The 12,790-nt window shown below is 39.0% G+C and overlaps 1 pseudogene; it reads left to right on the forward strand.

The window, feature by feature from the left end:
• The first annotated feature begins 207 nt into the window (after nt 1-207).
• On the forward strand, nt 208-6,014 carry LOC101084549 (annotated as a pseudogene).
• The last annotated feature ends 6,776 nt before the right edge of the window (nt 6,015-12,790 follow it).

A 12,790-nucleotide genomic window follows, 5' to 3' on the forward strand; every position in this document is an offset into this window, starting at 1 on the left:
GGTGCCCCACGAATGGAAAGTAAGATAGGCTAGGAAACTAATGGAGAAGCCTGAGGCTCAGTAGGGGATCCAATGCCATTTTCCTCCTCTAGGTGGTGCTCTACCTCCCAACAGATCTCCCTCAGAGCCTCTCACCAAAACAAAGCATTATTTTGACTCTGCATATTTCTTTAGGCTGTACGTAATAAGTTAGAACTTTTGTCAGACATGTTAATGGCAAACATACCAACAGGCAATAGGCCAAAAGCACATGTTCCCTTCAAGCGGGACAGCTGCAGTGGCCATGTGGGCAACGGTGTATCACCGCGTCCTGCAGCACTTACAGTGTTCCAGCAATGTTAGAAGGTCAGCCCCACTCCTGGTTCTGGAACTTGAGACACACTCAGGTTTAGAATAAGCCAAAGAAACCCTATGAGATGAAGGACCTTGGTTTGCAACAGCCTAAGCATGACTGGTCCATCTGAAGAAGCAGGAATGAGTTGCTGTTCTTTAAGTCAGAGGCCTTACCAACATAACATTTTTGTGGGGCTAAACCATTACAGGTTAGGCGTGGCCTCTGGAGTTGAACTCAGCCAGTGGTAGCAAGATGGGTCACTGTGCTGGATGGCCTTGAAAGTGGAGGGGCTTTATGATGCAAGGATCTGGGAGGCAGAATTTCTAGAAGCAGGCCATTGCTGCCTGGCATAGTAACAGTTTTTCCTCTTTGCAAGAGGAAGGGTTATTCCAAAGAACAGTGGACAGATAGCCAATTGATCCTTTAATAATCCTTTAATCCTTTAATAATCCACTCTAGTATTTTTCTGTAGATCTTGTCCTGGATCCAGAATCCAGTACATGCAGCGTATGATACCTGTAGCCCTCCTGAGATTAGTGTTTTCTCTAAAGTGTGTTGCATTTATGTTGAATTGTTGTTAGGAGTGATATTTTTATGGTTTGCCCTATAACTAATTTTTCTCCTATTCATTAATTTCCTGCATTTCCTGCAATTTCAAACATCTGTACATTGAATGAAATCACAAAAAGAGTAATTTTTTTTCTAAGAATTACCTACAATAATGGAGTGGAGTGGGACAAGAGCCTAGAAGCTGAAGAGCCTACTCAGCCTAAATTAAGCTGTGTGACCTCACATAAGCCATTTAAATACTCTGTACCTCAGGCTCCTTGTCTGTCCAAGAGGCTTGACCTCTAGGTTTACTTCCAGTTCTGATTCTGTGATTCTAATCTACAGGAATTGAGTATTAGGGTCAGACTCTAGAACTGTGCAGTCCAGTATGATAGACACAGGCCATGTGTGGCTGTTGAGCACTGGAAATGTCACTAATGCAAACTGAGATAGGCTTTAAATGTAAAATGCATACCAGATTTCATACACTTAGTATAAAAAAGGGAATGCAAAATATCACGTTAACAATTTTATAATGTAATGCCTGGCTGGCTCAGCCAGTGGAGCATGTGACTCTTGATCTTGGGGTTGGGTTCAAGCCCCATGTTGGGAGGAGAGCTTCCTAAAAATAAAATTTAAAAATAATATATAAAGGGGCGACTGGGTGACTCAGTCAGTTAAGCATCTGACTCTTAATTTTTGCTCAGGTCATCACCTTATAGTTCGTGAGTTCGAGCCCCATGTAGGGCTCTACACTGACAGCTTGGAGCCTGCTTGGGATCCTCTTTTTCCCCTCTCTACTCCTCCCCTGCATGGGCTCCCCCCCCAAAATAAAATATAAAAAATACATTTAAAAACCAGTTTTATACTGATCACTTAGACAAGTATTTTGGATATACTGAATTATATAAAACAGCAACATTTTACTTTTTACTTTTTACTTTTTTAATGTAGCTACTAGAAAATTTTAAATTACACGTATGGCATACATTATATTTCTATTGGACAGTGCTGCTCTAAAACATTTTATTAGATGGATATTATTGAAGTAGACCAAAGGTTATACCGTAACTATAATATTTACCTCTAACTGCTATGGCTTAAGGAACAATTGTTTATTGATCCTTGATTTAGTACAGTCAAATAACTGAACCTTTATGTGTCAAATTTAAAACTTTTTTGAAACTAGTGAACCTGAAGATGCTATCAGATATTTTATTAGATGATGATAGCCTGAAATCAAACTTGGGGTGTATGTTGACACTCTATTGTAGCCACTAAATTTGGAAATCTGTTGAAAAATTGAACGAAAAATAGAGCATAGAGGCTTTTGGTAAGTAAGTGGGATTAAGGTATTTCATTACAGTTTCTTAATGGGAAAGGCTATATTTATTAGTCATATTTTTTGAGGAATTTCTGTAGAGTCTGGGCACAGTAAATGAAATAACCACTACCTAGTTATTGGACCATGTTTAGTAGTGTCATTTCAGATCCTGCTCTAAAGAGATATCTACCACTCAGGTAGGTCATTGTTTGGCTCAGGAATTGGAAATTCAGATTTGCCAAGCAGTTACCGGCAAGGCAGGGAAGCCAAAATGGAAAACTGCCATGTGGCCACTAGGTGTCACTTTTCTATTTCTATAGTGCACAGTTTTCATTAATTTTTCCAAGTTCTATGGGGCCTAGGGGAGGCATTTATGACTTGTGTTTAGATTAGGACTGTGTCTCTGGTGTGGGCTGTTTTATGAGAAATGCTTTTTAAGAGAAGTCTGGGAAGATGCTTCCCATGTAAGAACTTTGGTTTAAGGAGCTTTCCAGATGTGGCTCCAGTAAAAGGTGACTTTAGACTTTAACATGGATGGAATATGCTTTCTGAATTCATTTGAGTGTGTATATGTGTCACTGCTCCTACATTCCTATGCTTAGCTTCGTCTTTTATACAATTTTTACCTCTTTTCCAGTTCACTTGCTCTTGTCTGTATATTAGTATTTTTAAAATTTTGTGGTAATGAAAAGAGTGAAATTAAATATATTTTATAATAATTACTAGTTTGAAGTTTTTTAAACTTAATATTTAGACCTCTTCCAAAAAAGGTATATCCTTAACTGCTTTCTAAAGTGGAAACATAGGGGTGTCTTGGGTGGCTCAGTTAGTTGAGCATCTGACTCTTGATTTTGGCTTAGGTCATGATTCCATAGTTGGCGGGATCGAGCCCCATGTCGGGCTCTGCGCTGAGCATGGAGCCTTCTTGGGATTCTCCTCTAGCTCTCCCTTTGCCCCTCTCGCCTGCTTGTGTTTTCTCTCTCTCTTTCAAATTAAAAAATAAATAAAATGGAAATACAGACAAGAAAATCCACTCTTCTCAAACCACTGGGCAGAGAGATAGATTGAATTACATTACTCTCTGTATATATTTGGGCATGTTTATGAAGATATGCTAACTGCTGTAACCACCTTCTTCCCCATAAGACACTCAGAAGTTCCCAGCACATATTGTTCTTCTACCTTGCAATTTCAATGGAAAGAGAGCTTCTCTATTTCCTAGTAATTCACACAAAAATGTCCATTGCTTGGGCCTTTGGATCAACTTGGTTCACATAGAGTTTCCTGTGGCCACCAGGCTAGAGTATACAGATTGGCCAGGTTTTAGTTACATGACCAAACTTGGATTTAAAGGCACCCTTGAAAGGGAAATGATGTCAAAAACAGCCAGCTGCCTAATGGTCTAGGGCCAATGGAAAGAACAGAGACATATGCAGAAAGGGCAATGGAAAACTTGTAATTTATAATAGTTGATGATTTCTGAGAATTGTAGGTTTAGCTATCTTGAGTGTGGAGTCTTATTTTTTATTGTTTTTTGGGGGGAATGAGAGGGTAGTGAGGAGTAGCGAGTTGTGTGATGTGTTTTTAACATTGGTCACCTTTTTTGTTTAATACCCAGCCATTAGTTGCTTTGGAAGACCCTGTCTGTTGCTTAAGTGTGTGGCTAGGGATCCATAAAGAGTTGTCTTAAGTTCTTGTCCAGCTGTGTGTCTCTGGCTTAGGATGTATTTTCTTAGTCAGTCCTGGTTCTTAAGCTCACATTTAGGTAGTGTTTTCCATATTTATTCCTATCCAGGAGGAAATCAGTCCCATTTACCTTGGAAGTAAATACATTATGGTGTTTTTTGCTTTTGGTTTTTGGTTTTTTTTGAAAGACAATGCTTAAATGAGAAACCTAGATTATGGAGACATAACTTAATAGAACTCTTAAAACATCTCATTTACTCCAGCTCAAAATATAAGAAGATCCTGAATTCACCTCCTCTCATGGACAGACCAAACCTACAGTGCAGGAGAGGAGACAGTGAAGCAGGCCTCTCAGAGTCCTTGACACTGTTGCATCCTGCCCCATCCTGCCACAATCATAGTCTGCCTTGGCCCAGGATGGATGTTACTGTGGGCTCATCTGGGCTGCTGGCCCCAACTGTGCTCTGCCTGCTGTGGATCCCTGAGACCGGCCTGCAGCCGTGTCTCCATCCCTCTGTGAGCCTGTCTCCATCCCTCTGTGCAAGCCCCTGCCCTAGAGCGTGACCAAGATGTCCAACTACTTGCATCACAGTACCAGACTAATGCCATCCTGGCCAATGAGCAGTTTGAAGATCTGCTAGGCACTCCCCAGAGCCCTGATCTTCTCTTCCTGTGCCACGTATGCATCTATCTGCATCATTACTTCCAACAACAGCACATTACGTTCTGCAAGTTTACTTGCAGGTAGGTCCAGAGGGCTGCAAGCCCATCTTCAGCAAGTACTGCCACCTGTGGTCTGAGAGCCAAGCCTACAAGGAGCTGCCGTTTATGACCAGGGTGTGTGCATCTTTCATAAGGCCATCATCGCTGTGGACGGAGTGAATTTTCCTATGGATCCTAGTAATGGAAACTGTAGAGGGGCAAGCAGTGGATGCTGAAAATGTAAACCTATTAGGCTACACAGAACATCTAGTTTCAAAACAATTATAACTATGTCATGCAGGCTAAAGTTAAGAGATAAAGACCAAACGCCGTGGTGTGACTACAGTAGTTGAGGTGAAGGAGATTTTAAAGGCTTCTCTAGTAATCATTCCAAGCACACCATTGACCTTCACACCAATTTCTGGCTGCCTATGTCCTCATTGCTATTAATAGGCAGTAAATCATTATGCCTTATTATGGTGAGTGATGCTCCAAGATTAGTCTTGGTGAAAAGTTATATTGCTGAGAAATGGAAAGATCATCTTGGCAAAAAAAAAAAAAAAAAAAAAAAAAAAGTTAAGCACTGGGATATGAAGTTCTGTCATCTTAGAGTAAAAGTGATTCTAGCCATAGTAACTCCTCTTGGAGTCAGACATCTGGCAGGAACTCTAACTCCCTGCAAGCATGCAACTACATCCTGGAATGCAAGGGCATCGGTGAGCTTCATGGTAAGACTTGCATTGCTGGACTAGCAAAGGAAAATTGCATGGTTGAACATGATAATCTGTTATTTACCACATAAATCACATGGTAATTGTTATTACCTCTATTTTCTGTTTTCTGCTCTTTTTTCTCTTTCCCTTTTTTGTGGTCTGAATACAGATCCTTAAATTATTTGTGTTCTACTTAACAACAACAAACAGAATTATAATGCAAATGTGAAAAGTTAAACGGGAGAATCTTAAAAGCAGTAAGAAAAACAACTTTTTACATACGAGGAAACCCCAATAAGACATAAGACTGTCACCAGATTTTTCACCAGAAACTTTGCAGGCCAGAAGGGAACGGCACAATGTATTCAAAATGCTGAAAGAAAAATTAATTCTGCCAATCAAGAATACTCTATCCAGGAAGTGTACCATTCAGAATAGAGGAGAGATCAATAGTGTCCCAAACAAAAGTTGAAGGAATTCATCACACTAAGCCAGGCTTAGAAGAAATGTTCAAGGGGACTCTTTGAGTGGAAAGGAAAGACCACCAGCAAGAGGAAGAACTGTAGGAAGGACCAAAGCAGTAAAATTAAATCCAGCTATAAAAGTCAGTCAAGGATGAAAAGATACTGAACATCACTCATCATCAGGGAAATACAAATTGAAACCACAATGAGACACCACCTCACACCTGTCAAAACAGCTAAAATTAACAACTTAAGAAACAACAGGTTGGCAAGGATGTGGAGAAAACTCTTGCACTGTTGGTGGGAATGCAAACTGGTGCAGCCAGTCTGGAGAACAGTATAGAGGTTCCTCAAGAAACTAAAACTAGAACTACTCTACTATCCAGCAATCACACTATTAGGTATTTACCCAAAGGATACAAAAATACAGATTCAAAGGGGTACATGTACCCCAATGTTTATAGCAGCATTATCAACAATAGCCAAACTATGGAGAGCCCAAATATCCATTGACTGGTGAATAAAGAAAATATGATATATACATAGAATGGAATATTACTCAGCCATCAAAAAGAATGAAATCTTGCATTGCCATGGCATGGATGGAGCTAGAATGTATTATGCTAAGCAAAAAAAGTCAATCATAGAAACGCAAATACCATATGATTTTACTCATATGTGGAATTTAAGAAATAAAACAGATGAGCATATGGGAAGGGAGTAGGATGAGAAGAGAGGGAAACAAACCACAAGAGACTCTTAACAACAGAGCACAAACTGAGGGTTGATGGAGGGAGGTGGGTGGGAGATGGGCTAGATGGGTGATGGGTACTAAGGAGAACACTTGTTATGATGAGCACTGGGTGTTGTAGGTAAATGATGAATCACTGAATTCTACTCCCAAAACCAATATTGCACTGTATGTTAACTAACCAAAATTTAAATAAAAGGAAAAGTTTTTTAAATAAACAATAAATAAAAATTAGTCACAAGTTTCCCAAAATAGAATGATGTAAAGTATGGCATCATGTACATAAAACATGGCGGGAGGTGGTAAAAATTTAGAATGCTTTTAGAATGGGTTCAAACTTAAACAGCCATCAACTTAATATAGACTGTTATATGCCTAAGATATTATATATAAACCCAATGGCAACCACAAATCTAAAGCAGGTAATAGATATGCAAAAAATAATGAGAAGGGAACCCAAGCAAATCACTAAAGAAAGCCAACAAACCACAACAGAGAGCAAGAGAAGAATAAAGAACTACAAAAATAACCATGAAACAAGTACCAAATGGCAAGAAGTACATACCTGTAGTAATTACTTTGAATGTAAATGGACTGAATACACTAATCAAAAAACAGTGGATTACAGAATGGTTAAAAAAAAAAAAAAGAGCAAAACCCATCTATCTGATGCCTCCAAGAGACTCATTTCAGACCTAAAGACACATACAGAATAAAGGAGAGGAATAAGGACACATTTATCATGCATATAGAAGTGAAAACAAAGGTGGGGTAGCAATATTTATACTGAACAAAATAGACTTTAAAGCAAAGACTAGTGACAAAGAAGGACACTACCTAACAATAAAGGAAACAGTCCAACAAGAAGATATAATAATTGTAAGTTTTTATGCACCCAACATGAAAGTACCAAAATATATAAAGCAATATATACATACACAAATATATACATTATGTATTTACATACATAAATACATAAGCCTAAGGGAAGTAACTGATACTAATATAATAAAAGTAGAGAACTTGGGCACCCCATTTACATCAATGGATAAATCAACCAAACAAAATCAACAAGGAAACAGTGGCTTTGAATGACATATCAGGCCAGATGCATCTAACAAATATATCCAGAACATCCAAAATACACATTCTTGGGGCGCCTGGGTGGCGCAGTCGGTAAGCGCCTGACTTCAGCCAGGTCACGATCTCGCAGTCCGTGAGTTCGAGCCCTGCATCAGGCTCTGGGCTGATGGCTCAGAGCCTGGAGCCTGTTTCCGATTCTGTGTCTCCCTCTCTCTCTGCCCCTCCCCCGTTCATGCTCTGTCTCTCTCTGTCCCAAAAATAAATAAACGTTGAAAAAAAAAATACACATTCTTTTCAAGCGAACATGGAAATTTCTCCTGGGAGATCACATAGTAGGCCACAAAACAAGTCACAACAAATTCAAAAAGATAGAAATCATGCTATGCATTTTTTCATAGCAGCCACAATGCTATGAAACTAGAAATTAACCACAGAAAATATCTGGAAAGAACCCAAATGTATGCAGTTAAATAACTTGTTACTAAACAATAAGTGGGTCAACCAAGAAATCAAAGTGGAAATAAAAAAAATACATGGAGACACCTGCAAATGAAAACATAATGATCCAGAATCTTTGGAATGCAACAACAGTTGTTCTAAGAGAAGATTTTATAGCAATACAGGCCTGCCTCAAGATGCAAGAAAAATCTTAACCTAACCTTACACCTAATGGAGCTAGAAAAAGACCAAACAAAACCCCAAACCAGTAGAAGAAAGGAAATAAAGGGTAGAGCAGAAATAAAATAGAAACAAATAGAACAGATCAATGATACCAGGAGCTGGTTATTTGAAAAGATCAACAAAATTAGCCAGATTCATCAAAGAAAGAGAGAGAAAGAGACAGAGAGAGAGAGACTCTAATAAACAAAATCAGAAATGAAAAAAATATACCACAGAAATACAAAGGATTATAAGAGAATATTATAAAAATTGCATGCCAAAAAAATGGATAACCTAAGAAATAGGTAAATTCCTAGAAACATAGCTCAAGAAACCAAATCAAGAAGAAACAGAAAATTTGAACAGACCAATTACCAGCAAAGAAATTTAACCAGTAATCAAAAAACTCCCATTAAACAAAAGTTCAGAACCAGATGGCTTCACAAGTGAATTCTACCAAACATTTAAAGAAGAGTTAATACCTATTCTTCTCCAACTATTCCAAAACATAGAAGAGGAAGGAAAGTCTCCAAATTCATTCTATGAGGCCAGCCTTAAAAGCCAGATAAAGACACTACAATAAAGGAAGAAAGCAAGCAAGCAAGCAAGCGCGGACTCCAGGCCAATGTCTCTGATAAACAAATGTAAAAATCTTCAACAAAGCGGTGCCTGGGTGGCTCAGTTGGTTAAGTGACTGATTCTTGACTTTGGCTAGGGTCATGATCTCACAGTTCGTGGGTGTGAGTTGCACATCAGGCTTTCAGCACATAGAGCCTGCTTGGAATTCTCTCTTCCCCCGGTCATGCTCACACGTCTGCTTTCTCTCGCTCTCTCTCACTCTCTCTCAAAATAAATAAAAAAACTTAAAAAAAATCTTCAACAAAATGTTAGCAAAACAAATCCAATAATACATTTTAAAAAATCATTTACCATGATAAGGTAGGATTTATTCCTGGAATGAAAATGTGATTCAATATTCGCAAATCAATCAACATGATACATCACATCAATAAGAGAAAGAATAAAAACCATATCATTTTAATAGATGCAAAAAAAGCATTTGACAAAGTGCAACATCCATTTATGATAAAACCCTCAGACAAAGGTTTAGAGGGAACATATCTCAACATAAAAGCCATATGTGAAAAACCTATAGCTAACATCATAATAGTGAAAAACTGAGAACTTTTTCCCTTAAGAATGAGAACAAGACAAGGATGTCCACTTCTCACCATTTTTATTCAACATAGTACTGGAAGTCCTAGTCACAGCAATCACACAAGATAAAGGAATAAAAGTCATCCAAATTGATAAGGAAAAAGTACAACTGTCACTATTTGCAGATAATATGATACTGTATAGAAAGAATCCTAAAGATTCCATTAAGAAACTAGTAGAACAGATAAATGAATTCAGTCAAGTCACAGGACACAAAATCAACATACAGAAATCTGTTGCATTTCTGTATACTAATAATAAAGTAGCAGAAAGAGAAATTAAGGAAACAATCTCAATTACAATTGCACCAAAAATAGAATACCCAGGAAGAAACCTAACCAAGGAGGAGAAACACCTGTACTCTGAAAACTATAAAACACTGATGAATGAAGTTAAAGATGACACAAACAAACGGAAACATATTCCATGCTCATAGGTTGGGAGAACAAATATTTTAAAAATGTTTATACTACCACAAGTAATGTGCATATTTAATGCAATCTTTGGGGGTGCCTGGGTGGCTCAGTCAGTTGAGCATCTGACTTGATTTCAGCTCAGGTCATGATCTCATGGTTTGTGAATTTGAGACCCACATTAGGCTCTGCGCTGACAGCATGGGGCCTGCTTGAGATTCTCTCTCTCTCCCTCTCTCTCTGCCCAACCCCCTCTCATGCCTTCTCTCTCTTTCTGAAAATAAATAAATAAACATTTAAAAACCTTAAAAAAAATGCAATCCTTAACAGAATTCCAATGGCATTTTTCACAGAAATAGAGGAAGCAATACTAAAATTTATATGGAACTACAAAAGAAATTAATAGCCAGAGCAATCTTGAGTAAGAAGAGCAAAGCTAGGGGCATCACGCTTCCCAATTTCAAATTGTATTATAAAACTACATAATCAAATATTAAGGTATTGGCATAACAAGAGACACATAGATCAACAGAACAGAAAACCCAGCCATAAATCCATGGATATATGGTCAATTAAATCACAACAAAGGAGCCAAAAATATACAATGAGGAAAGGGCAGTCTCTTCAATATATGGTATTAGAAAAACTGGACAGCCACATGCAAAAGAATGACATTGGAGCCCATCTTATACTACTCACAAAACTCAATTTGAAATAGATTACAAATTTGAATCGAATAAACCTCACTCTGAAAAGCTTGTGCACAGCAAGGAAACCACCAACAAAAACTATTAAATGGGAGAAAATATTTGCAAATTACGTATCTGATAAGGGATTAATATCCAAAGTATATGAAGAGCACAGACAACTTAATAGCAAACAACAAAATCACAAACAATCCAATAAAAAAAATGGGCAGAGTATCTGAATAGACATTTTCCAAAGACACACAGGTGGCTAACACCTACATGAAAAGGTACTCAATGTCACTAATCATCAGGAAATATAAATCAAAACCACAATAAGATACCACCTCACACTAGTCAGAATGACAAATAGCAAGGGTGTGGAGAAAAGGGAACCCTTGTGTAACTGTTGGTCAGAATGTAAATTGATACAGCCTCTATGGAAAACAGCATGGAGGTTCCTTAAAAATAGATACAGTAGGGGCACATGAGTGGCTCAGTCAGTTAAGCACCTGACTTTGGCTCAGGTCATGATCTCAAGGTTCATGGGTTTAAGCCCACGTCGGGCTCTGTGCTGACAGCTCAGAGTCTGGAGCCTGCTTCAGATGTCTCTCTCTGCCTTCTCTCTCTTCAACCTTATCTCTCCACCCCTCCCCTGCTTCTCTCTCTCTCTTAAAAATAAATAAAACATCTTTTAAAAATAAAAATAAAAAGCAAGAATAATAAATGTGATATGAGTCCATTTATTAACAAAAAAGATACAGTAATTCCACTGCTAGGTATTAACCCAACAGAAATGAAAACACTAATTCAAAAATATATAGGCACCTCTATGTTTATTGCAGCATTATTTACAATAGACAAGATATGGAAGCAACCATGGTGTCCATCCATAGATGAATGGATAAAGATGGTGTGGTATATAAACATGATAGAATATTATTCAGCTATGAGAAAGAATGAAGTCTTGCCATTCATGCAACATGGATGGACCTAGAGGGCAAGATGCTAAGTGAAATAAGTCAGAGAAAGACATATACCATATGATTTAACTTATATGTGGAATTAAAAAAAAAACAGAACCAAACAAACAGAAATAGACGCACATATACAGAGAACAAATTGGTGGCTGTCAAAGGGGACAGGGACTAAGGATGGGTGAAATAGGTGAAAGGGATAAGGAGGCACAAATTTCCAGTTTTAAAGAAGTCACAAATTGGGGGCAGGAGTTAAGATGGTGCAGAAGTAAGGGGACCCTGGGCTTCCCTTGTCCCTCAAACACAGCTGGTATTGAGGTCGGATCACTTGGAACACCCAGAAAATTGGTATGAAGACTGACAGAAGGATCTCCACTGTTGGAGGAAGACAGTGTGGCGAGTTGCATGGAAGTGAATTGGGGGGAAGGAAAAAAGGTGGTGCCATGGAGAGGGGAAGGAACGCTTTCAATAGAGAGACAAAAGGGAGAGAAAGAGAGTGGGGTTGAGAGAGTGTGGCACCAAGTTCACATGAGAGAAAAACCTCTCTGGACCACGAACTGGGAAGCAAGAGGTATTGAGTGCCACAGGTTTTTTGCAAACAGTGTGTGGAGCTCAAACTCTGAGCTCAAACTCTGAAAGTGCGTGACTTTCTCTGGAGAGAAGCTATGGTACACACCCTTGGAGAGAAGGAGGGCATTGGCCACAGAGTGCATGGCATGGTGTAGGAATCTCAGGGTCACACTGAAAGAGAATATTCCCCTTCCTGCAGTACATTTGTCCTCTCCAAGGACAAAAGACCCTGCAGGCACCAGCAAGATACCTTTCATCATGGTGCACAGAGGGCAGATAACCTGGTTGCTACTTTTTGTGGTACCACATTATAGATTCCACGTGCTGCACAGGTGTAGGACTGTTTTTCTGGGACAAAGGACACCAGACACAGCATGGAGAGCCTCTACTTTGGAGGAGGGGGTAGGTCTGTGGTGCTGGGTGCTTTAAGATTTCAAGTTTTGAAACCCAGCCACGCACTAAAGATAAAATGCAGGAGAGCTGTGCTGCAGGGCATGCTGACTGTCCCCATCACTCTGTGAGAGCTTACTGAACAGCAGGGTTGTGAGATCCCCTGTCCAGGGATGAGACAGTGAGGTGGCACTATTTCTCCCTTAACATCAACACGGTGGGACTTGAGAGAGCAACACAGTGGCCCCCAGAGGAGGTGGGACGCACTTA

This window comes from Felis catus, chromosome B4, assembly GCF_018350175.1.
Source record: "Felis catus isolate Fca126 chromosome B4, F.catus_Fca126_mat1.0, whole genome shotgun sequence".
Classification (NCBI taxonomy): domain Eukaryota; kingdom Metazoa; phylum Chordata; class Mammalia; order Carnivora; family Felidae; genus Felis; species Felis catus.